The 27,339-nt window shown below is 37.6% G+C and overlaps 1 long non-coding RNA gene across 1 annotated transcript in view; it reads left to right on the forward strand.

Moving 5' to 3' along the window:
- Positions 1-27,339, forward strand: part of LOC134806523 (uncharacterized) — a 496,946-nt gene that overhangs the window by 301,109 nt on the left and 168,498 nt on the right. The gene's annotated exons all lie outside the window — the stretch shown is intronic.

Genomic DNA, 27,339 nt, shown 5'->3' on the forward strand with positions numbered 1-27,339 from the left:
GAAAGAATTTTGGTGAAGATACTTTGCAAATATACTTTTTTAATTTCAGGTTCAAAGGCGTCTGATGCGATTATAGCGAACACAGGCTTGATGAAAGGTTATTTATGAAATGATGCCAGATTTATTAATCTATATGTGGCTGTTTTCATTGTGGAGTTCAATGTTTTTTTGGGTTGTTAATTTTCAGTTTAGCTATTTAGTAGTACCGTCGTAGTAAAAAGGCGAACAAAAATACTTACCTACATAAGAGATCCGCGGGCAAAAATAAGTGACGATTTGTGATGTTTCACGATAAAGATGACATGCGGTTCGCGACTGCATCAGAGATAGGTACTTACTGCGGCAGCATTGCATCAGTGACATTGAGGCCAAGTCAAAATTAGGTATTTATGACGTCATTTTGTTATCATTCGCCCGTGCATCTCGCACGCACCAATACAAACGAACAAGAACAGGCCCTAATTGTCTGCTAATTGAAATTGTACAGGTGCAATAAATGAAACTAAAAAAAACTTGTAAGAAGTGGTACCGAAGCAACGACAGAAAAAAAAAACAAAAATAACAATTGACTACTCAATAGGTAATCAATTAGCAGCATAAATTATTATCGTTTTCCGGCAACTTTCCTACGGGAGTTTACCTCCAATAAGTGCTGAACGCATTACCCGCGAATGAAATTACCAACTGGTTTAAAACTTCTCGATGAACCGAGTTCGAAAATAGCATTATAAATTCACCAGTTTACAATCACAGCGCTACTTCGTCGAGGCAAAAAACCTTGGCGGGAAACTCGTTCTAACTTTTCCTATTTTTCTGCGTTAATTTCACCTGAACCCATTACACTTGGCAACAATTCTTAGTGCGAACGTTTCTATTAGGGTGCTTAAATTGCATTTTAAATGACTTTCTCCGAACTTCGGAAAGGTAGGAACAGTTTTTCTTTTCACGGGCATGGACGTGGCTCATTATCATGTAATGAAGAATGAGATTCGAAAATAAGTATGCTCCTTGCATACTTATTTTCGAATCATGGTTACGCCAAAAATCTAATATCTGGGTTCAGTCGGAAAATCTGGAAACCTTCGATTCCAAGGGGGAGGAATTTATGGTTATGTTTTTATATAAGTTCACCGGTTATTGCGAGCCCCGTCGTCCGATTTGAGTAATTATTTTTTTGTTTCAACCGAGTTACTTACATCCAAGGTGGTCCCATATATTCAAGCATTTCGTCTCTAAAACCACCAATATGATGAAGTGGACCTGTTGATGAAGACCGCAAATGATATGTGGGACGTCCCTTACAAAAGTGGGTGTATTATTATAATACCTATTGGTTTTACGTTTTCTGTAAATATTAAAATAAGTAATTAATAAATACATTTTTATTTAATTTTTATTGCCTAGATATTCCTCCTAAATATACCTATTCATAAGATGACTGCTGTGCTGATCTTAAGACAAGTAGACTTCAGCGTCACCGCGCTGCAGTTTAAATGTACATAGGTGATTTAATTTAGATATCACTGTCAGTCACTTTAAACGACATTTTAAAGTTGTAGAAAAAAAAGAAGTATATAGCTAGTCTAGTTGAGCAATGAAATGTTAAGGATGAATAAGTTAATTGGCCTCTAGAGCGTATCGACGTGGCCTCCTGTGGCACAGAGGAATGCATTTAAATTGGATTTTAAGAGTAGAAATCACCGGCGCGCTCCCCCCTCTCCCTGCCTTGTTAAAGCCAATCTCAAAGTTTACGTAAACGAATAAACCTTCTCCGTCAACTAAATCCAACGGTATCAATTCAAACTATAAATCGACTGTTACTATTTTAATTGAACTTCAGAGCGCTGTTAGGAAACGTAAGCAAAGCTGAGAATGAACTTTACTTCTTTAACTACAAAAATGAAAATGTAAAAAGCAGTCAATTAAGTTAGCAATAGTAAAACAACGTCCGATATAATTCAATTTGCGAAATTGTGTCGCGCAAGTTTTCTGGAACTTACATAGCTTCTTCTGATGGGTAATGTTTTTAACGAAGTTTGGGTAATTGAAGAATTAACAGACTGCGAATGTGTATTGATGTGTATTGAGCTACTATGATTCGGTTAAAATAGTCATGTCGCCGTTACAAAAGTGGCCTATCATTATTGAAAATTTGAGAGGTCGGCCGCGATATCATAAAGTAGTAATGTTCGTCTAGATTAGGGTCAATTTGTGTTCTAAAACGACAATTTAGACAGGAATATTATATTGGGGATAAGTTTTTGCTAGGTCATATGTATAGATTCTGAACAATCTGAACCTGATTAACATTAAATCAACATCAGGTACCAAAATTAGTTTCACGTTACAAATTCTCGTGTTTGTTCAAATGGAAAAACGCGAGCAAGTTATTTAAAAGGCAGGTAAGTGCAGAGAAAATGGAACACGAATACTCATGTAAAATCTGGGTTAATATTTGTAGTTAGTGGCCACTAACGTGCATAGCCCGTAATGATATTGGTTTACGTATGTACAAGTACACTTTCGTGTACCTATCGTGTAGTTACGAGCAGTATAATTACATGTGTGAACTGTAATGAAACTTTTCTGTGAAGCCAGTAATGGATGAACGCTTTATTTTTTACGCTTCAGTTCTGATTATACGAGGTTTATGCCATTATTGTTTCTTCCTATTCGCGATTCTGCACAAAATAAATTCCACACAGCTGAGTTTGATCACATGCGTTATACTTCACACTCATTAATATCTACGCAATCTTGTTTCTTCCTATTCGCGATTCTGCACAAAATAAATTCCACACAACTTAGTTTGGTCACATGCGTAATGCTTCACAGTCATTATTTCTATGCAAACTTATTGTTTTTGCCTTTTCGCGAACCTGCTCATTATGAATTCCACACAACTGAATTTAATCGCACGCGTTATACTTCACAAATTTTTTTTAATTCTCCGATTCTAGAGGATACATTCATAATTATTATATAATGACCTACATAGCGTACGGCATACTTATTACATTAAAATAAGTATCATAGAAGTATATGATTTTTTTTGGGGTTCTTTTTCGCATGTGAAGCATTACGCATGTGATCAAACTAAGTTGTGTGGAATTTATTTTGTGCAGAATCGCGAATAGAAAGAAATAAGATTGCGTAGATATAATGAGTGTGAAGTATAACGCATGTGATCAAACTAAGTTGTGTGGAATTTATTTTGTGCAGAATCGCGAATAGGAAGAAATAATATTGCGTAGATATAATGACTGTGAAGTATAACGCATGTGATCAAACTCAGCTGTGTGGAATTTATTTTGTGCAAAATCGCGAATAGGAAGAAACAATAATGGCATAAACCTCGTATAATCCTTCAATTCCGGACTAACGTTATTACGAGTATTAATCAAATCAATCAATCAATCAATCGACCTATACTAACTAGGTGAGTTATACGGGGTCTCCAACGGCAGATTTTGGATTTCAAAATCAAATAATTTTCGAATACGGAGAGGTGTTTTAGTTTCGTGAGTGTTGCGGATTGATTAGTGACCAGCAAAGCAGCGTGCATATGGTTTTGAGGGGTACGGTGCCAAAGGCTTTTTTTTATTTAGTAGCGCAAGGCGTAAGTTTTGCATTAGGTAGGTAATTTCGGAGTATGCGGAACAGGTTGGAGGAGTGCGTACCTACACAGCGAAAGTCGGCATTTAGATAATGTGATTTACAATAGTTATTTACGATACAAGTGCGGAAAGTAGGAAATTCGCGAGTGGGGATAAATTAAGACACGACCGAAGGGAGTGTTTTAAATCGGCACGAGTTGCGAATTACCCATTCGCACCTGAAGCACTACCCCCAGTTTTGACATTGACAGATACGCTCGCGTCTAAGTAACTTACTTTCTATGCATCTCGCTCGTACTCGCATATTAGTGCAAGCGAGATGTATAGAAAGTAATTTTCGTAGATGCGAGCATATCTGTCAATGCCAAAACTGGTGGTATGTCAAAACTGGTGGTAGCCGTACTGTATCGTATAACGTTTTACGGTACAATGGCCCATTAAACTTTCGATATACCTAGACACGAAAAGTGCTCATTCCAGCACTAGTGCGGGAAAGTAGCACCTACTGTAAACAATATATAAAACCCGCATTCATCTTCTATTCTATCTATCTTTTATCTTATCTTATTCATATAAATAAATATTTTTGGTTTATATGTTTTAGTTTTATTAGATCACTCTGAATATCTGGCCCGCTTACCTACTTCTACTGCAGATTGCGCCTAGTGTATAGGTTGGCTATAATTATTACCTTACTACCTGCGTGTATAACATCTCCCAGATAATAAGCTGAGCAATATGTAATCATTAGGTAGGTGTTAATTTATGAGAGCGCGTCTAGCCCGGCACGAGGGTCATTTCTCAGGTCAGTGGAAACATTAACTTAATGGTCTACAGACAATGTTTCTGTGTTTGCTGTAATACGTACCTTCGCCTTTAGCGAACTGAGCAATTGGTGTTATTTTATTTCGTAATTTATTATTACTACTATTACCTCTTCTTCTTCAATTTAAGAGTTATCCTCTTGTCGGTGGAGTATTTTCCATTTCTCCCTTTCATAAGCCATATCTTTGACCTCTTGATACGACACGACACCAGCTTTTTCTTTTATTTGGTCTACATAGCTACGTCTTGATCTGCCCCTGCCTCTCTTTCCTTTTATCTTGCCTTCTATGATGGTTTTAAAGAAGTTGTCGTGCCGTAACAAATGTCCAATCATTTTACTCCGTCTGTTGTTGATGGTGTTCAATATCATTCTCTTCTCTTTCACTCTTCGTTATACCTCTTCATTCGTTATCTTATTATTACCTATGTGAATACAATTCAAAAGGTTAGTATGTAATAATTATGTTCGTTTTGGGTTTGCGAGGTTCAGATTTTGCGCCCAGGCCGCGGGCTCACTGCGATCCATCTCCTCGCAGATCATTATTCAAGCTAAGTGGACAGGCCGGTCAGGTTAGCGGATGAGTAACAAAAATCCAGCGGCCATACATATGTAACTAGAGAGATAAGGTTCAGGATGTGGTTGAATTTTGTCGGTCTTAAGAAATTATGGGTAATTTTATTAACAAAACTTCCGTAAGATACAGACATATTAAATATCATCGGGCGCGGAGGGCTGCGGCCCGGAATTTGCACCGGTCCGTCAACGCAAGCTCCTGATGACATTTCTCGGTACGGAGTGGAACATGTCGAGCGTTTTTCGACTTAAAATACGTGAGTGACCCGTTTTTAATATATTTGAATTATAGGTAGATACTGTTTACGGTAGAAGTGGCTAACTAATGTTAACTTAGTAGGTATACATACAAAAGTAGTAGCAAGTATTAACTGTCAGACGCTAATACCGCTAGTACCTTATCGTTTATGTAAGAAATACCTACTTTGTGTCACGTTCAGTATGAATCAAACGAAATCAAATGACAGATGACCATAAGACCTTCTGATTTAGCTCTCAGCCTTCATAATTTTATGATTTTTGAATTTCGATCGTTCGATTTCGTCATTCGAAAGTCGGTGGAAAACGGCGAAATGCTAATTTTTGAAATACCTACGAGCGATAGAAATTTGAAATCGAGTGGTATTGACCACTGGTTTTCAATTCTATTAGTAGAATTTAAATGCCTAGTAGTAGAGATATTATTGAAAGAAATACACGAAATCGAGCGGTCCAAATTCAAAAATCGGCCCCCAGAGGAAATTTATCATTAATCATCATCGATTTTGTGTTCTTTCTTGAACCGTGTTAACCTTATTGGACTTGGACTGGGCCTTTGTTCGATCCATACTGAACGTGGCACCCTGTGGATCAAGAAAGTAGCTAACAATTGTAAAATAAACAATGTTCTAGACGTAGAATATTTATTAGCGCTTAAGTAAAGTCCCAAATCCCCCGCTGTCACGACGACGAACCGACCATTTGCGAAAATTCAACAATCACATTGCATTTCCCTGAGGAGCGCTTCTCACGCTTCTCTCTGACACCAGATGTGATATGTTGTCTGATTGATGATTTCAATAGATGCAAATGAATAAGATCTTAGTATTCTTAGTTGAGTAAATATTAGAGATTTTCATATTCGCAAAACTGACTCTTTTTATACGTAAACATTAGGCCAAACAATTAGCACACAGCTTTGACTAACTGCATTATAGTTTGTTGCATCAACACTTTTGATTTCAAACTCAACTGCCATTTTTTCTTGTATGACGGGCTTTAGTCGGATAAAACATGTAGCAGACAAACGGCGACACGTGAAGCGGCCGCCGGTGCGTAGCCCCGTGGAAAGAAAACGGCTTTCTTTACGAGCTATTTCGCTGAGCCATTATTTCTCCGCGACAGAGCGCGCCATCATAAAATAAAACGAAAAATTCCAACGCACTGCCACAACCGCCATGAAAATCATAAGGGCCCAGATTTATTGACATCGGTGAGAGCTTCATTCCAGAAATTGCCTGATTAGTCTATACACGAGCAAACATAAGACCAATACTTGTTAGCAAGGATATTAAGATTACCTAAAATGTAATCATTCTCGGTTCGTTGCAATGATAATTGATGCATAATTGAAACCAACACTTTCGAAATATCCTGAGCGTCACTATATTATTTTGTAGCAAATCACGAAAAGACTTGTTTAGATAAGGCTCTAGCTAAATACTATAGGTAAATAACTTCTTGACACACTAAACTTGACACACATTTCCAAAACAAAATTATATTTTGGTAGATAAATTATCCACATCCAGATAGATTTTTATTGCTAAAGTTGACAAAATTTTAGTACAAACAAGGAAAGATATAAATATTGTCTGTTTGTCTGTTATGCTATTCATCCGACCCATCAACAACTTCAACAAGCCACTTGTATACAAGCAAAACCATTTTATTCGATCCCTGAATATTCATGTTGGGACGAACAGCACAAAACATTCCCTACGTCTAGCAGCTAGACATACATGAAAGTACGTACAGTCCTATTGAATAAGTAATTATGCCGTTTGCCGTTGGTACAGTTTAGTTTAATATATTTTGGCGAAAATAGGGAGAGACAAGAACAATAGGGAGAGACAAGAACAAAATAACAGAAACCAACAAAAAATATTCCATCATCCATACTGCTTAAGCATCCTTACAATATATTCAATACACAGTTCACAATAGCTAAACATTCGCATATTGCGTAGGTATACGTAGTGTAAGTATCACAAAACTTATAGAAACTTTACCCTTACCTAAAAGTCCTACATCTAATTTTATAGGTATTTTATTGAGTGTCCCTTAAAATAATTATCTATGTAAAATTTTATGCTTGAGGCATGCAACGGGAGGGCGTACCTTAGGAACATAATCCACAACCGTATAAATACCTACTAAAATAATTCGAAACATAGCACAATCTAACCTTTGTTTTCCACAACGTTCTGTTTTTCTCTCAAAAAACACGTGAAGTATAGAGTGCACTTGTTATTTATATTGTGCACTTGAGGCTCGTACGACAAATGCTTGACAAAATACTCTGCCAATTGTGTCGGAGTGCCGCCCTCAATTGTTCGAGATGAAAAATGGCCTATTCGGATTGTTCGCGAACAAATGCGTGCCGTGTGGGTCATTACGCTTTGTTTTAGGAGTAAGAACGACAAAAAATTCACTGTGAAAAGCTAAAATTTTCGCATCCGCCCTCTTGAGTTGCGAGGAGCCGTGTTTAAAGTACGGCCAATTGTTTTGCTCTGAATATTTTGTTTCGGTATGGAGTGCTGTTTAATTAAAATGAAATTTTACTTCATTGTTTAGTTAACAGGGCGAGTGGGCATGAGAACGCTAATATAATGTACAGTACAGTAATATATTAGATTTACTCGTTAGCTAGACTTCTGAAAGCCTTCAATTTTCTTATAGAACCCACGCTACGTTTTCTTCATCTAAGCAATAATACAATCTTGTAATAAACATTACGACATAAGGTCTGGCGTTTTATATCTAAGGGAAGAAAGAAATCTTTGAAAATAGTCAATAATAAGAAAAACGAAAATCGTCGATGGAAATCATAACAAGAGATTTTACTGCCCGACATCCGATTGGAGCAGAGCAAAGATTGTTTCAGGGCTCTTGCAGGATAGAGACGAGGCGATAATAACAATGTCGTCACTTCCTCAATCTTAACTTCTTCAATATTTTCTGAATCGATCCGTAATAAAATTCTATCGAGCTTGGGTATTTTTATAAGGTGCAGCCTGACAATCATTTTTAGAATTCCCTTATTTAAGTGTATTAGAACCGTGTCCGTTTGTATCTATTTGTTTTTCTGCCGCGGCTTAGATCTGTGACTACTGCTGCTAAACAGCTGCAGGTAATATATGGATATAAATTCATACAAATCAAGACAGTGATAAAGAAAGAAACACATAAACATAATAAAACTTAAAAAAAATAGTGGTAAATAATAATCTTTAAAAAAAATTAACAGATAGGTACCTAAGTACACTTCATTCGTTTCCGAGTAAGGTACAAGCGATTAACTTGCTGAAATGATATCATGAGAGGATCACGCTATCCACTTGTCCAGTTATATAGCTCACATGGTTTTAGGAGGTTTTAAATTACTTACTTAGTTTTAAAATGTATATTATTATATAGGTATGTAAGCCCTTCACAACCGATATTTCGAGCAATAATTGCATTTATGCCTTATCTAATAGGAATTTTAACCTTAAATGTATAAGGTGCCTTTCGGATTCAAACCGCACCAGCATTACTGCTGCAGCATTGCAGCGCAAGATTGCTGCCGACTACAAAGCTGCAACAGCAACATCGATTTTGAAATTGCGGCACCAATGCAGTCGGCAGCTATGTCACGCCGCAAAACTGCAGCTGTAGTCTGGGCTATAACCGCGAAAATCGAAGTTCGCAAATTGCGGGCATTTTTCTCTGTCACTCTAATTACGCCTTCATTGGAGTAAAAGAGAAAGATCCCCGCAATTTACGAATTTCGGTTTTCGCGGTAGCCGCTCTGAATGCGAACGCTACCTTTATATTAGCCGAACTTTTTACGCACCTACGTAACTAAACAAAGAAATATACCAAGGCGTTATAAAGGAGGGATGGCAGTTAACTAATTGTAGTAATTACTGGGCCGTAAAGACTGCGAGTAAACAGCGGTGACGGCATCGACCGGCGACAGACGCTGCCAGTGTCTGTTTGCACGGTGAAAACTGTTTGTTGAGTTAATAAACGTTTTTATACAAAAGTATGTGAATATTATTTCATGTTCTATAGTTAATCATAACACCAAAACCTGATTGAATTGTGCACTTTTAGAAATTATTGCAAGTGACTGTACTTACTCGTCGACTTACCTATGTACAAAAATAAAAATATAGAAAATATCCATTACTCGAAAAGAAATGATATGGTCTCCCAATCCACAATTTCGTACCTACATTATATTTACTACTGCCCGATGCGAACTTTAAGATACGTCAAATATTACGTCTAGATACGATAAGATTGGATATGTCAGTGTCAAAAGTGACGTTTTTTTGAAGAAACGTCTCTTTTGACACTGACATATCTAATCCATATCGTATCTAGTCGTAATATTTGACGTATCTTAAAGTACAAATCGGACTGTAAAGTTCGGATCGGGCTGTACTCATGACTACGGTGAAAAGTTACTCTATTCACAAAACCAACCCTCAGCTATCAGTTAATCTTTGCATTTGAAGCAAACACCTTGCCCGAATGTTCGTGTGGACTTAAAACTCGTCATATCAAAGTTATCGAATGGCATGAGTGGTCGTTAATTAATTAAGGCCCTTTGCGACTTCTCCCCGAGGATCCATTACTTAATTAGCATTACTCATGCTGACCCACCGGGGTATGCCCTTCTGTTTTAATTATAAGACAACGGGCTCGAATCTCAATCACGAAACCTTCTATTTTATTTTCTATTTAAAACTAAGGAAGAAAAAACATATAAACATAGACCAAGACAAGTCTGCAACGATTTTGATAGTACACGCTTTGCAAGTGTTATATTTAACGTCAAACTTCTATGATATCACGACGTATAAATAACACTCGCACTGCGTATGCTATCAAAATCATTGCAGACTTTTCTTGGTCTAACTCTCTACCAACCATAAGAGTATCTGTGCCCTATTCTAATCTACTCCATTAAATAATTAAGCAATAAAATAAAAATAATGTATTTGCCAATATATTTATGTCCAAGATTGTTTTGACTATAAGCATGCTAGGCCTGTTTCGTGCCGTATTTTTATTATCTAAATATTTATCATATATGAATTAGGTACCTACCTATTTTGGGTGGTATTATATTATTCTAAAGCATAGTGTAATTGTCCCTACTCTTAAAATACATGTAACCGACTTAAGTGACTGAAATACTTACATAGTCAGATAAAAGCACACGATCTCAGCATTATTCAAAACAGAATTTCTTTACTAATGCATTTTATGGTCGTGAGGAAAATTTACGAGGCCCAGGTGAACGCAAAAAAACGAAAAGGTAAGCACCTCATCGGGGCTGATTTTAATATATAAGTTTTAGGAGCAACGAACAAATTTAGAGTCGAACCTATAGAAAGTTATTATCCAAAGTGGTTTCTTGAATTAAGAGAAAGCCACACAACGGCTGTAAGTATACCTACATATTTTCACGCGTTCGTAATATGGAAGCGACGACGCAACGATTTTTTCAGTTTGATGGTGTATTGTAATTGCTTGTTAGCTTGGAACCTAAGATTTTTGTAAGCCAATGTTTAATCCCCGTATTAAGAGTTATGCGTGGCGCGGGATTTGAAACGTGTTTTCCCCTATTTTCCGAGGCCACGCCGTCGCGCTGGTATCCTGGGGGATCCCGTTCGGAAAAACCTCCATAAATATTTCTTACTTTGTTTGTATCTTCCGCTGAGTATCGTTAGCACAATTCCCTTTTTCCTCGCGGGCTTAGGCATCTGCTCCCGGATCGGATACTACTCGTATAAGTAGGTAGGTACTATAAGCTGATACGTAATCCTTGTTTTTACTTCCCAGATACTAGATGGCAGTTTACTTCCGCGACTTGTCCGACAAATCTCTCATTTTCAAGTGTCACTCTCAATTTACTTTCTTTCCTGTGTTATGGCTCCTCTACACGATGGGCCAGCGCCGGCCACTCCAAGGGACGCAGCCATGCGGTAGAATGAGATAGCAATATCACTTGCTCTCTAACGCATAATTGCGTCCCTTGGAGTGGCCGGCGCTGGGCCATCGTGTAGAGGAGCCATTAGCTATGAATTTGAAATTTGAACGTGTATGGGTAACTTTATTAGGGAGATTACTTGAAAAGTAAACAAACAGAAATAACAGCCGCGGGCTCGATTAAGTGCGATCTGATTGTCTCGAGCCAAATCCATTTTAATCACTGTTTTGTTTGTGCGAGCCTTCTAGTAACTAATAATTAACCTTATCTCCAGTCAAAACGCTGAAAATCTGTTCTGTTTTAATTTTTACTTTACTTAATTAAGTAAGACTTAATACAAAGAGACTCAGAAAATCATTCAGACACAATTATTACTAAATTATTAGAATATAACCAATTTATTAAATTCCATACCTAGTTCAAGTAGGTACAGATTTAGATTACCATTTTCTTTTTATTCTTTTTTAAGGGCTCTGTCGGGGTCCTAAGCCCCTTTCATATTTCAGATTCATTCATATTCCTATATTTATTCATAAAACATAATATTTTACATGTCATAAAATAATATTATCTACATACGCTACAATTTCTGAGCTATTGTGATCGACACCTCGGTGAAGCTGCAAGCTTATTGAAAGTGCAGAATCATTTAGATATTATCAACATTTGATATTGAAACTAACTCCTCCGGGCGTAATACCAGCAGTCAGTCATTTATTCAACCTGAAATGTCGGTTTTGAAAAGCTAAGGACTCATATATAGGTACCTTATTAATAAAACTAAATTACTATCTGAATAGACCTCAGGGGTCGGCAAAAATATAAGGAGGCACCGCAAACGAAAAAACGCTTAAGTTCGTTCCCAGTGTCATTACATTTTATCGGTACTTTAGAGGGCCCGAAATAAATAGACGATATCAAAAGGCGTTAAGTATTTACACAAACTGTTCACAAGCCCGTAACATCAAAAAACATCGAGAAATATACAGTGTGAAAGGAAACAAATAGGTAGGGAATCAATTTAAACGACCCAATGAAAATTGCGCATGAAGCGGACTTAATGCTGCTCTTGCATGGTACCTACATAATTAATATCTAATCAAGCACAAGGACTGCGGCGACTAATACCAATATTAAAACATGTTCAGATTTTATAGCTAGGTACCATTACACACATAAAGCAATTGACCAGACCAGAGAATTTATATTATATATAGTAAGTGAGTGAGTAGCGAATAGTCAAACATTACCTACTTATATTTCGACTAGTTAGAAGCGGAACTAAACAAGCCGAAGCCGAAGGATATCGAGATTTTCTCATGCTTTGGCTTGGCTACCTCTCCATGCTTTAGGCCCCGTTCGTACGGCAGCTTTTTCAACGCGCTTTAAAAAGCGTTTGAATGACACAAATGGATAACCATGTATGTATTCACATGACAGCGGTGGCGCTTTTTATCAAACGTTGTTGGATTTTCGACTTTAAGCCTTGGTCGTTAAATCGAATTTAGAGTGCAGACAGATTCAAGCGCTTTTTTAACGCGCGTTGAAAAAGCTCCCGTGCGAATGGGGGCTTAGATCCCAAAGTACGCTAAGAGTGCTAACGCCAAAGACATTGTTAAAACTTGGTCGAGTGAGGTACAGTTTTATAGTACGAGCACACACGTAAAGGTATTGTAAAGGTGTCGAAATTCGAACTTAATTGACAGTTTACGCTTTGCCCGTTTATGACCCCGGAAAAACATCTGGCTCGTTGATTGCTTACGTTTTTATGCGTACTTACAACTCAAACGGCGCTCCAGGGAAAGGCAATAATAATGCAATTACAAAGCGCATTCATCGCCGTGTAGTAATCTATATTTAAACTCGGGACGTGTTTCCACGGAACGGCGTGAATATAATATGTAGGGATACTTAGGTCTGCCACTTCAGGCAGTTAACAAAAAGGTACGCAGTTATTTTCTAGTGGAAGGTAGCTGTGTAGTCCCAAGACTACAACTAGTTTATGAGTGCGACACTAGAAACTTAATAGACAGGCGTAACAGACTACAAGAATCGTGATTACAACGTTTTTGGAAATTCATCATCTCAGGTTTAAAAAGGAGTTTAAAGTTTGTATCGGGAATGACTATTTTATTAAGTAGAGTCTTTAGTAAACAGAATTAAGAAATCAAATAACTCTGCATTTTAAAAATTATTCTTCTCTGTCATATTAATAACTGTTAACGTTCTACTTTCCGTCGATGCTAAGTTTGTATCCTCTTTACACTGGTATTTTACAGTAGCGACTTATGTACTTTATTTACATTGCATTTTTATTTTTACGCTAACAAAGTCGCGGGCAAAAGATATACGAGGATAAATTAGTATGCGAAATGAAGCTACGTAGAAGCGTGTAGAGTCTGTTCGGAAAGAGAAGAGTCGTGGAATGTATTGATGGGCACCATACATTCCACGACTCTTCTCTTTCCGCACATACTATAAAAATGCGAATTTACCACTTAATCGTTATTTACTGCTCGTTTTTAATGTATCTTATCTATTAAATTATGATTAATTTCATAATTATTTATAATCAAAGCTAGAGTACGTTACTTTCCAAATTAAGGCGTAAATATCCATATGTAAGTATATATTAAGGTAACCTGCCATACATCCAGCTCGCGTGCAGCCAGATTGTGATCTCCATAGAGGGCCGGCACCTCATCTCTCCATTAGCTAATTAAATTTCCTTCTATATCTACACTCAGCTGGGGGTACGAGTAAGTACGTAGCATACCATGCATCGACTTTAATCGATTATATGAAAGTAACTACACAGACAGCACAGACAGAAATATCTAGACTGTTTGATGATCAACTCAAATGTAAGTCTTCACTATGTTTACACATGAATGCTAATATATTAATAATCCGATTCTGAAGAATGACCCTAATTCAACATGTTCGCAATTTTGCAACTTCCCAAATGGGAAACTTGTTTTTCGGAGTCATTTATGCCTTGTTCTAAAAGTTGAGAATTTATCCGTTCTCAACATGTTTAGTAAGACAACTTTACCGTGCTGTACTGAAGTCCCAAACTGAAGTTTTCAAATAATTTACTCGTGAAAGCGAAACCGTGTTGCGTGATCCTTCAGGGATTTAGTGTAACCGCACCCTGAGGGTCAACTGAAAGGTTTGACCATACGAGTAGACCAGAATTCCAAACTTAAAGCGACTCGTGTTGTGGATTGAACATTTTCGGACGTTAGGCAAATTGTTTAAGTAACACTTATATGCTTATGCATAGATTGACGGCCCGATTCGAACTTTAAGATACGTCAGTTAACAGATCTAGAAACGATATGGATTAGGTGTGTCAGATTCAAAAGTGACGTTTTTGTTTGAAGAAACGTCACATTTGACACTGAATATCTAATCTATATCGTTTCTAGATCTATTAACTGACGTATCTTAAAGTTCAAATCGTGCCTACGAGGTGCTACGACTACGACTTTCTGTTTTCCGCAACTAACGGCCGCGGCCGTATCTAGACGTAATATTTGACGTACGTATTTAAAGTTCGAATCAGGTCGTAAGTAAAAGCAATGCAGTTCTACGGCGTAGCACTTGTAGTATAAAGCAGCAACAATGTATTATGTAATACTTATTACGTTATCCAAAAAAAATGGTTGTCTGTAAAGTCGGTTTACGGACGATAATTTTGCGTGATAACGTCATAAGAAAACATTACATTACATAACGTTACCATGGAGATATGTCCACAACGTTACTATGGAGATCCGTCCACAACGTGACACTTTTTCGTGCATGCTACCGGTGTTCATCGATTTATAAGGTATCGTCTTGGGTCGTCCCATTCGTTTTTTTCGTCAAGTTCTTAAATAAGTCCTATTCTGCTTTCGTCACTCATTCTACATTCGTCACAATCGTCGGTGGCTTTCAATGTCAACGAAAAACGAATGGGACGACCCAAGACGATACCATTTATAAGCCGTTATCACGTCAAAAACTTGCATTAAGTAATAAACTAGTTCTGTGGCCTCAGTGTAAATGTGCATAAGTGTTACGTAGAAGTTACACCCTTTCCTTTAGTTTTTGAGACTTGAACCTTTTTAAAATTGCCTTGTTCAAAAAGCTCTCTAATGGGTATTAAATCTAATCATCCTAATCATTGAAATGTTTAATAAACCTAATCTGTAAATTGTAAAATAGGTTTTTAACATACGTGTTAGTCAAAGTGGTCACTCGTGTATATTTCAGTTTAGCTTCACCAATGGAGCATTTGAATGGCCCTATGTTAGTTATTCAAAGCGTGACTCGGTGCGGCTGCGCCGGCCGCCCGTGCCTCGTAAATCAAACTCGCCGTTCGCTTATGCATTATACAATTTTATTTGTGCGAGTCCGCTGAATAGGTAATAACCTACGGCAGGTGAAATGTTTTGCGTCCAAACGAGCAGGGAATTTCGAACGAACGCAAATACCTAGTTGTTAGTGCATGTTCTGTTTGTAGTTGTTGATGGCGGACGTTCATCTGCATGTTGGAGAATTACAATTAGACAGTTCCTATAATGTTAGATAATTACTCCTAGATCAATCTACATAAATTATGTACCTAGCCGATTAGTCCATTAGATTTCAAATTATTATATTATGATAATTACTTAGTTGTTTCGACGCTATTTATTAGGCTTACAACTATGTCGGCTCGTCTTCTTGAACTTGTATCCTTACCGTCACCTCTAGTAAAGAGTTGTATTCTTAAACAAATTTTAATAATTTACCTATAAACTATAAGTACTGCCATCTATACCGTTCTCGTACTTCTTGTACGTTTTCTGCCCTCTTGTGGGCTACATCGGAATCATAAACTTCACATTTACGCCACGCGCCAAAAATCTGACGGATCCTGTGCTGCCTTCTATTACCCTCTATACTCTCTGCTTCTATATAGTTCATGCACGCTACCTATAACACAGTGTACAGATGTAGTAGGTACCTACATAATTGTTTTCCATCGAATTTTCTTGGAAACGTTCGTATTTGTCATGCTACTTCAGTCAACCTCAGTACTTTTTGTACCGAGAATGACTGAAATAGCAAGAAAAATTCGTACGTTTCCGCGAAACTACGATGGAAAATAATTATGCACTATCTGTACGTATATATGTAGCAGGCGGACGTGGCCGTGGGCGGTTCACCACATTACGAGAAATGCAAACCACAAACTAGTGTTAAATTGATCTCCGCGGTACATTCCAGTGTAATGTGGACATTATTTTATTCAGTGAGCGCGTTAGTTTCCCGCAGGCCTCTTCATCTCGGAGCGCAGCGGGGCAGAAAATTCACTCCTACCCTCGTTCCACACGTGGATGCGTGTCTATCTAGCCACAAAAATGTGCTCGTTTCTGAGGATAACCTTCGCACAATTTGACCTCTAGATACGTAACAACTACGCATTAAATAGTTGCCTTGTTGAAGTAGTCAGGTAAGCGACTCGAACATTAACCCTGCACCCTCGACAGCCACCAGTCTAATCCGTTTACTAATTTAGTTATTTACAACATAATTCACTTTTACTTGACCTGTTACATTTAATTCTCAAAGCTAGATCCTGTAGGTATATTACCATCAAAATTAAGCAACTGTTTTAATACCCCGTAAGTGGCAAATAATCATTCGACCCGCTTGATGATTAGTGATCTCTGTAGCCTATGGACGCCTGCAACTCCGGGGGTTACGCGGGGCCGAATCGGGCTCCTTCAGGATAATCAGGATGCAAACGAAAAACGCTAAGATGTCGACGAGTTTTCCAACTCGTTGGAACCTAGTACGTAGTGCACCTACTTACGTACAGGTAGGTACTTAAGTAGGTACGAGTATATATCTATTTTTGCAAATGATATTATTTAACATTTTACCTTCTTGTCTCAAAAAGGTGCATTCCATAGATTCAAACGTATCAGAAAGCGATCCTTCCATTACAATAAAGAACGCTGATCTGCGTCCAATGTTAATGAAATGGGAAGTGAAATGATCGTAATTACGCCGGCCGATTTTACTGCATTGTTGGCAGCCCTCGTCGGCGAAATCACCTGACATTACCGTTGCGAAAATATTTCCAACAAATCACCCATTTGTACAATCTACGTACTTATTGTAATTACTCTCGTAATTACAATAGCCTACAAAATATACCCGTAATGTCACAGTTCAATAAGCCAACTGGAATTAAATATGGCACACTAATGTTAATATCTCAGTACTGGACTCTGCACCAATAGTTGACACCTTTAAATCTTAATTCCAAGCAATAGAGATGACAAACCGGTATCATCTAATTGGTATATACAGTACTTACTGTCTTTACCATAAGGGCACACGGGGCCCGTGCCCTGGGCCCCCATCCTCAGGGGGGCCCGAAGAAGAGACAGTAACAGTATATTTGATTACCCATAATAAATAGAAGATCATTGTAGAAAAATGTTATTTTAATTAGCTTTCTTTACTTTCCAAAAGGGCCCGAAACTTTAAACTAAACTGTGTGTGCCAATACGCAGTTAGTTTTATAGCTCATATCTATAGGTTATAGTTAGGTACCTATACCTACAGTAATTTATGCAGCGTAATAGTTTCACGATAACCATAATTAAACATTAGGTTCCCAGTATTATTGCCGTGGATCCCTGAAACACGGTTTGGTAAATTTAAGAGGAGAAATAAAAATAAATTATAAAGCCGAGGACAAGTTGCGGTGCGGCTTAGCGAGGCCACACCATCCGTCTTTATTAGAGGGATCTTAGCCGTAGCACGCAATGGCTTGGCCCACTACTTTGTCTGCTTAATGCCTACACTTTTACCTAATACTTTATTCATACAATTTGGCCTGAAGCGTAAACAAGTAGGTACCTAATACATGTTTCGAATACTTTCTGCCCGATTCGAACTTTATTAAAGTAGGTACGTCAAATATTACGGCTAGATACGATATGGATTAGATATGTCAGTGTCAAAAGTGTCGTTTTTGTTTGAAGAAGAATATGACGTACATTTGACACTGACATATCCAATCCATATCGTATATAGCCGTAATTTGACGTATCCTAAAGTTCGAATTGGGCCGTTTGTCCCTAGGCATAATAAAAAATTCAGGAGGTAACATCAACACGCGCCATGTGCACATAAATCTCTGACCTTTAAGTTGGAGACAACTAAACCATAAGCGAAGGTATGTTTCACATAAGTCGGCCGCGTAGTCGAATATTGAGTGAACTTTTATATTGAAAGTTTCAGCGTCGCGAAGCCCTGAGGACACGCGCTGTACTTTGTTCTTTAACAAAAGTTTAGAAGTTGGTTAACAGATGTTCTTCGTGACTTCTGCTAGTGAGTCATGTAATCTCCTGTGTGGATTTTTTTTTGTTTGAAGAAAGAACGGTTTTAACAATTTATTTCATAATAATAATAAAAACTTTCTTGCGCAAAGGATTGCTATCGCTATACAGCGCGGGAATGCTGCCTGCGTGATGGGCACCTTATTGCCGAGGAGCCTAGACTTAGAAGGTAATTTTGAGGGATTTTTATTTTATAAGGCACCTAAGTATTAAGTTTTAACAATTGGTATATAGGACAGACGGACTGTAATCGCGGCTACATCTTGTATGGTAATTCTACTCTGACTGCAGTTTTCATATAAGTTGTGGCTGGGATGCAGTCTGTCTGTGTTAGCTGTAACACGTAGGTACATATTTCAGTTATTACCAGTGATCGTACATTTTCCAGCATTTTTGGTGCACGAAGTGTTGTTAACGGAATTGGTATAAATAATTTCAACCCTAATGATTAATTGGCTTTTATTACGTTGATATTAACCTTAATTTACCATTTCAGTTGAAATTATCTATACCAATTCCCTTAACACCACGCGAATCGATTTGGTGCAGCGGAGTGATGTTAACGGAATTGGTATAAATAATTTCAACCCTAATGATGAATTAGCGTTAATTAGATTAATATTAACCTTAATTTACCATTTCATTTGAAGTTATCTATACCAATTCCGTTAAAACCACTCTGCTGCACCAAAAATGCTGGAAAATGGACGATCACTGGTTATTACGTGCACCCTTTGTAAAGAAATGTTTTTAAAAAGTACAAATTATAGACTATCTATTTGTGTTGTAAGTTCAACGACTAACATAATTACTTATGCCTAAAAATATAACGATCAAGAATAAAAGATCAGTCTCTATCCGATCACATGCAATATAATACGCTGCAAATATTATTTAAAATAAGAAACTTGTAATTTAATTAAGGAGGTGGTTTTCGACTATTGAAATGGTTAGACAATCATAAATAAATATGTAGGGATTCAACATATTTTTTAGGGATGTACCGACTAGTCGCCGACTAGTCGGGAAAAATGGCCGATTAGTCGGCACTTTATAAATGACAGAAAAACAGGGCAAAAATAAATATAAAGCAAATATTTACTATAAGCTTTTCACCTACATATTTTACCTTAATTTCGATTTAGAGTGCTTACGAAAACTTGTGTTCGAATTATCGACCGTGTCGTCGCTTTCTTATGTCCCGATTGTCCGGTTTTCATATGAAATATAGCCTTAGGATTTATTTATTTATTTTATTTTTTAGCGTTACTATAATATGATGAATAGCACGACGAAAGGGGTAAAACGATTGTTTTTTTAAGTGCATCTGAACCGAACTTAGACGAAACTAATGATCTGGCCGACTAGCCGACTAGTCGACCGACTAACCGGCCATCCGAGCGCCGATTAGTTGGCTAGTCGCCTAGTCGGCCAAATCAATAGTCGGTACATCACTAATATTTTTCGTTGAAAATATGTATAACAGTTGCGCTGCAAATAATTGCTTTGAGTTAAGTTTGTCGATCGCTATTTACGAGTCGAGTAGGGCTAAGATGGTCGGTATTTTATCATCTGTCACCATCCCTATCACGTTCTAACAATTGTGTAAGTGCGAAAGTGACGCATGAGATGATGAGTTGATGAGGTGATAAAAATGCGACCATGATACCGCCTTAGATATCAGATTCAATTAGGTTGAATTAGGTAAGTTTGTATCCCTTTCGGGTCAGCTAGTGATATTTTTATACAGGTTTTAAGTATAAATGGGCATTTTGAAATTATCATAAGTAAGTTGCGAATTTGTATGCTTTGCCTTACGTGAAATAATGATGTTTAAATATGTATAAATTACAAATAATACCAACAATGGTAGGTATCGCCCCTGTAACTATGTATGTTATTAATAAATTATTTCATTTCATTAATCAAAACGAGTTAGCGCTAAATGATGTTATTGAATTTGGTGCAAAATTTTCAGAAAACAAAGTATCTTCGTAAAATCCTCCCGTGTAATGGAAATCGTGCCCCACAGGCCCCAGGGCATCGCGGATTCTCCTCACAAAAGGCCCAACAAAAAGGTCCTGCCGTCACATGAACATTGTAAAACTCTCCCTAGTACTTACGAATCTCGGACCAAACAAATCCCAACTCTATCTTACCAACGTAAGTTGCATTTTCGCTTTCGCGACATTATTTTGTAACAGTTTTTTCCAATCCGATAATGCGACCTTAGCGTCGGGATCATGGTTTACTACAAATTGTATTAGAGTAGCAGATTTAACTATTTATGCGGTCTCTCATTCCAACAACTTGTAATCTTACCTTTCACCATACTTTCGGTGTTCGGTCCTTTGACATAAATAATGTACTGTTGACAATAGAACCTTTCTATATTCACTACCTTAGAGCATTTAGTAACTGGAGACGTCATGGCTGTCATTTTCTGTACAAAACAGTCTGCCGATTTTTGCGGGGGAGGGGACGTCAAATTATTAACATCAATAAATTGCTCTGATAATTAGCTTAAGATAATATTATTATGTATAACGTTCATAAGTGCTTGTTACTAGGCCTACATGAATAAAGTATATTTGACTTTGACTTTGACTTTGAAATGTATTGCTACTTCTACATGATTACTTAGTACGTAACATACAAATATAGCCATGTCAGTCCATACACAAGTTTGCACAATTGTGCAAGGTTTTCGGCAGAGGGGTAAGCTCTTAAAGGCGACTCCAGTTATTAAATGCTCTAAATGCTCTAAGTTCAATAGGTACCTATCCTATGTACAACCTGCGACAAAGTTGAAAAGAACTTTGGGCATTTGTAACTAAAGTACCTACAAATGTAGTGATTTTTTACCATCGTATTTTTTCGGCAACGTTCGTATTTATCATTCTACCTCAGTCAACCTCAGTACTTTTTGTACTGAGACTGACTGAAATAGCAAGACATGTTCGTACGTTTCCGTGAAAATACCGATGGAAAATAATTATGCACTAGCTGTACCTCAGGCTAAATAATCACGCATTACATAAGAGTAAGATGCAAGTTTGCGTAGCTTTAATACGCATCTACAAGCTTCTACATCCTCCTAAATTGTGAGCATTCACGAGATCGATTACCCTGCCGAGAATTCCTCGGCTCTCCATTTGATCTTCATTTCACAAGAAGTACTTGGGCGACTCGACTTGATCTGATCGTCTTGCCTAGACGGTTCTGTGCTACTCAAGATGGGACATTATCTGAGAAACGTGCTACTAGCTACGGCTTGCATTTCGCTTTGCGTTAATGTCAGACTGTGCGAGTGTGCACCAGTGGGTAAAACGAGGTGACATAAAGGGATTATATTATATTTAGGACAAAATAACAGACGCGAGTGACATTGGTTACATTTTTGGCCGACTTGGAAAGAAGACGTTTTTTACAATAATACCTAGTCAAGTTTTTCATAATTAAATGCCTACATTAGGTACGATCGCCCACCCTGTTAACTGTACCTACATTGGTGGACCTTATGCCTTTGTAATAAGGTCCACCGATGTAAGGGAGGGCGGCCCAAAGTGAGCACCTTAAGAGGAACTGCGAAAAAAGTATGAAGAAAATATCAGTAACACTTAACTTTGAATGCTGTTTAAAGCTGAATTTATCGAGGTTTAATTATACATACTTCAATATACTGCAAAGTTTAGGAAAACTAATAAAAATAACGAATTACGAAAACTTTATTTTTGCTCGCTTTGCCCGAGGCGGGGCCTAAAGCGGGCACAGGTTTTGGGCAAAGCGAGCACAAAGGGGGCAAAATGAGCACACTTCATTCATGCAATAACCATACAATATTTATTTGGAGATAAGGATAGAAACTACGTCGATCACATCAATAAAATTCTAATGATTTGATATAGACTTTAACCAGAGTCAAAACGTAAGGAATTTAACAATAAATGGTACTTCTTACCAAACATACAACATAGGTACTTTAAATTGTCACAGCCTTGACAAAAATTCTTCTTCTTCTTAAAAACATAAACTTTTCATCAAACAAACATTTATTTTATCTTATATCTCTTGACATGTGTCACGGTAAAATGATTCAATAGCAATATAAGTTGTGCAGTTTTCAAGTGCCTACAACTTGCAGTATGTGGGCACATGCTCACTTTGCCCTGCCCGCTTTGCCTTTTCGACCAAACCAACATTGTACTCAAACCTAACGTTCAAATATTTCGCGCACATTCATGAATATTTTACCTGAACAAAAAGCTAAATAACTGTCAATCCATACTACAATTAACGTTTTTCAACAACGTCCTCACAAATCCACAAAACACTCGATACATATCTTGTATTTTTCATATCTGAACTTATCAAATAGTAATTTTGGTCACTGTGACGCGCACGGTCACTAACAGCGGCGGTGGGCAATTGTGGCAGACAGAGCGTGGCGGAGCGGATATCTACACGCAGTCACACCGCTATTGCCGTTATATTTTCAAGGTGAGCACCAGTGCTCGCTTTGAGCAGTATGCTCGCTTTGGGCCCCCCTCCCCTATAGTTCGGAGTGCTCCTGTTTGTACTTACTTTTCTTCAAGTTCCGTATTTAAGTACCTCTGCTTCTAATACCTATGTTAAAGTTTGGTTACATCCGCCACAAAGTTAAGTGAATTTACATCCTGTAAATATTTATACAATTTAAACAATGTTGTGAGAGATAACCATGAAAATTAGATAATTACCTACGAGAAAATATAAGAACGACAAAACATAGGTATCCCTATCATGTGCATTCAAGAGCTAAAACAAGGGTAATATCACGGAAGAAAGAATGAGCGGCGCGTTACTTTGTTTTGTGGGTAATATTAACCAGATCAATTCCTACTGTGTAATATTAACACTTACAGTTGGTCAAGCAGATCTTGTCAGTAGACAAAGGCGGCAAATTTGAAAAATGTAGGCGCGAAGGGATATCGTCTCATAGAAAATTTTAATTTCGCGCCTTTTTCTACTGACAAGATTTCCTTGACCATCCGATTTACAGGCCAATTTGAGTTTTAATTATTCTATTTGTTGGCGATATGATACTGATCTGAGTGATCTGTCAGTGTCAATAGTGACGTTTTTGTTGAAGAACTGCCAGGTCGAATAACTAAAACTCGAATTGGCATGTTAGATTAAATTTGGTATGGAGGCAGTTTGAGTCTCGAGGAAAGAAATAGAATTTTATATGTATGTATCACGGAAACGCAGATAAATGGCGTTATTCGTGTTTGTCAACTCTAGCAAGCTGTTCAAAATATTGACATTTGTGTTGGCTGGAAAGAGACAAAATTAAGGAAGAAAGGCTTAGCAAGCCTTTCCATGGCTTGCTAAGTTTTATATAAGGGGATAGTCGCAGGCATAAGCTAGTTTATTATTATGGATACATAATTATGGAATAAAATTAACTACAAGTACCTATATACAATATTACGCCAAAAATCCTTGTATCAAATGTTGGAATCGCTTCGTATTGTTGTCTTTTGTGTTCGGTTCGCATTCGTTTTCCATCGCACACCATTATTCACATTAAGTGGACAGATCTCGGGTCAGATCCAGGCATAAGAAAAGCACAAAAAGTGCCCGCTTTATCCGAGCATGATAAATCTACTTCAAATCCGAGAATAGCGTCTTTATGAAGGAAATTGAAATAAACCGACCGTGCGGATAACGGCTAAGTAAGAAGATCGGATCCTTTTAGAATAAGTATATTGGTGAATCATTTTCATTCATCACTCCATTGTACCGCTGCTGCAGCGAAAACTTCGTAATAACTAGGTTAAGAGCTGGGTTTCGATAATATTTTGAAAAATTTAAGAAAAAAATATTTTTATATAGTCTGGTAAACCAATTTTATCAGCAGAAAAAGGCGGCGAATTAAAAAAAAGGTAGACTCGAAAAGTCGCTCTCCTACACAATACAAACTTAGGTATGAATTTTGCACATTTTTAGGGTTCTTCTACCGACAAATTGGTTAACCAAACTATATTGTATGGGTAAGTAATTTAAACCGAAATTAATCAATTGCACACACAACGCTTTACTCATATCTGTGTTGCTCAAACTGAGTCATTAGAGCTATGTTCAATTACGGTTATTTTAAATAGTTGACGATTAACTTTATGTCATTAAGTAGCCGTACGATTACCAAATATTAAAAAACAAAGATATCTAAAATTGATGCGGTTTTAAAATAGGCAAATCGAGTTCTGTGGACACCCCTGGTACTGTCTAAAATAACCAACTTGGTTTAACATTACATCGCATTTTTTTTATTAGTAAACGAACTGCGTTGCGATACTTGCCTTTACGAGTAATGTTTTTCATGGGACTGGGATTACGAGTAGTCCGGTTTGGTCACGATGTTTTCCTTCACCGAAAAGCGAATGATAAATATAAAATAATATTTTATACATGAGTTCAAATAAATTCACAAGCCGGGGTGCGAACCCGCAACCTCCGTTTGAAACTTCAACGGTGTCTAATAAGCTTCGTTAAAAACATTTTAATATTTTACCTACCTTAATATGTAATCCGGCCCATAATCAGGTTTTGAACTAGGTAATTTTACAAGCCTATATTACATAAGTATGACGGAGACACGGGTGACGGCGGTGGGCGTAGTATCTCAATGTATTACTTCACAGCTAAATTAGTATGCTATTAGGATGTTAAAGTTTAAATTGAAAATAAAAAGATCACATGAAACGTTCTAATCTTTATTCAAGTCAAACTAGGCCGGCTCCAACTCTACACCTCTGACCTGAGAAGATTTAGCCCAATCTGGGACCGGCAACAAACTCAGCAGGACACATCCTTTCTTTATTTCACAAAAGTAAACTTCTAATGAAACATAAGAAATCAAAATAACAATTGGAATAAAACACTTAGCTAAATGGATAAAGAACGTTGGATTCTATAAGCTTTCAGAATAATCCTTCAGGTATAAGCCTTCAGGAACGTGGCGAGTTAGGCACGAGGTATGGCTAACGTCCGATCTCTAGCGCGGTCCGATCAAGTCTGCCGGCGGAGCCTCATCGCTCCCGCCTCGAAGTCAAGTTGGCAAACCTGCTCGACCGGTCTACCAACATAACGACAAAACTGCCACCTTGTACCGAACTTCAACCCAAGTTAAACAACTTGACGTTCCAAAGCCTTCTACCTGTCATCTTAGTTCAACAATACGCCAATAGACGGCGTTACTCTCTACGTTATGAATTTCGTTACAACTTCAGTAATACGTAGCCAAACATTGCTAATCGATTGTATACAGGCGTCTAAAACTATGAACTGTAACGCTGCATTACGTCCTTCTGGAGTCACGCTCCGACAAGTATGAAGTTAGTATTCTTTATCATCGTACCCTTTTTCCATTACAGCAGATTGTCCAGAAGATACGTCCTATTTTAGTGGTGCGGCAGAAATCGACCGTGAAATGGTTACCACACGAGCTTGAAGTGCATTCCCGAGTGCAAACGAGTCGAGCGCTCCAACGAATCCGTGTTAATGATATTACAAGTTACAACTACCTCATGCCGTTAGGGTACCTATGTCAGGGGCAACACTGAAAGATAAAATCTGTAATAATTTAGGTAAATCTCAAAACGATGCAACCCAACTGACGACCAGGGTCGTAATAGTACATTGTGCAACATGCGGCGTAAGTTAAATATTGCAAACGAGAGTAAGTTAAATCGCGACGGCTTGCCAGAGCGATTTATAGACTCGAGTTTGCAATATCATTACGCCCCGAGTTACACACAATGTTTTCCATCACACTTGCGATACAAAACTTAAGTATAAAGACAAAAAACTATTACGGCACTAGAAACTTCATAACTCCCTAGGGAAAACGCTTTTTCTATAACTCCCGCTAAACCTGCGTGCAATTCCACATTTACTGAGTGAGTGTGATGAAAAAATTCTTGTTTGACACTTACATGGTTGTATCAAGAGTGAACGAGATATTAATAGGTACTTAATAACATGTATGTATAAAGTATAGTTGTAAACCTGTACTGTAACTTATGAACCTCGCGAATCCCTACGAATCCGCCATTTTGCAAGTTACTTACCAAAAACTGATGCGACAGAAAAAATTAGGTAGGTATATAAATAATTAGCTTACAAAATTTCTCGAGAATTGTTCGAGTAATGCTAGAGTCAGTCTATGAAAAGTCTGCAGCGGTTTCAATAGCACACGCAGTGCACGTGTTATTTTAAACGTCAAACTTCTATGAAATTATGACGCATAAATGAGACATGCACTGCGTGGGCTATCAAATCCGCTGTAGACTTTTCTTGGTCCGACTCTACCCGTAGATGAGAATATAATAAAGCATTTTTTGCGAACATAGAACGAATAGGTTTGCGCTCGCTTTGCTAGAGTTTGGCAAAAGTGTGTAGCGTACGCAAACAGAATCACACTGTCTGTTTCTTATACTAGTAAGTACCTACTTATTATACCCCCAAAAAGGAATGCTTGCCTATAGTCTTTTTAATTATAATAATATTATTGTCAAAATTAGTTTACCAGATTGGTTTGTTCTTGTATGGTATATCATCGCAGAACTTCAACAAGCGTTGGGAACACGAGGTCTTGTCCCGCGAACAAACGAAATGGCGGCTACGAGGCGGCGGCGTTTGCTG

The sequence above is a fragment of the Cydia splendana genome, chromosome 3 (assembly GCF_910591565.1).
Source record: "Cydia splendana chromosome 3, ilCydSple1.2, whole genome shotgun sequence".
Classification (NCBI taxonomy): Eukaryota; Metazoa; Arthropoda; class Insecta; order Lepidoptera; family Tortricidae; genus Cydia; species Cydia splendana.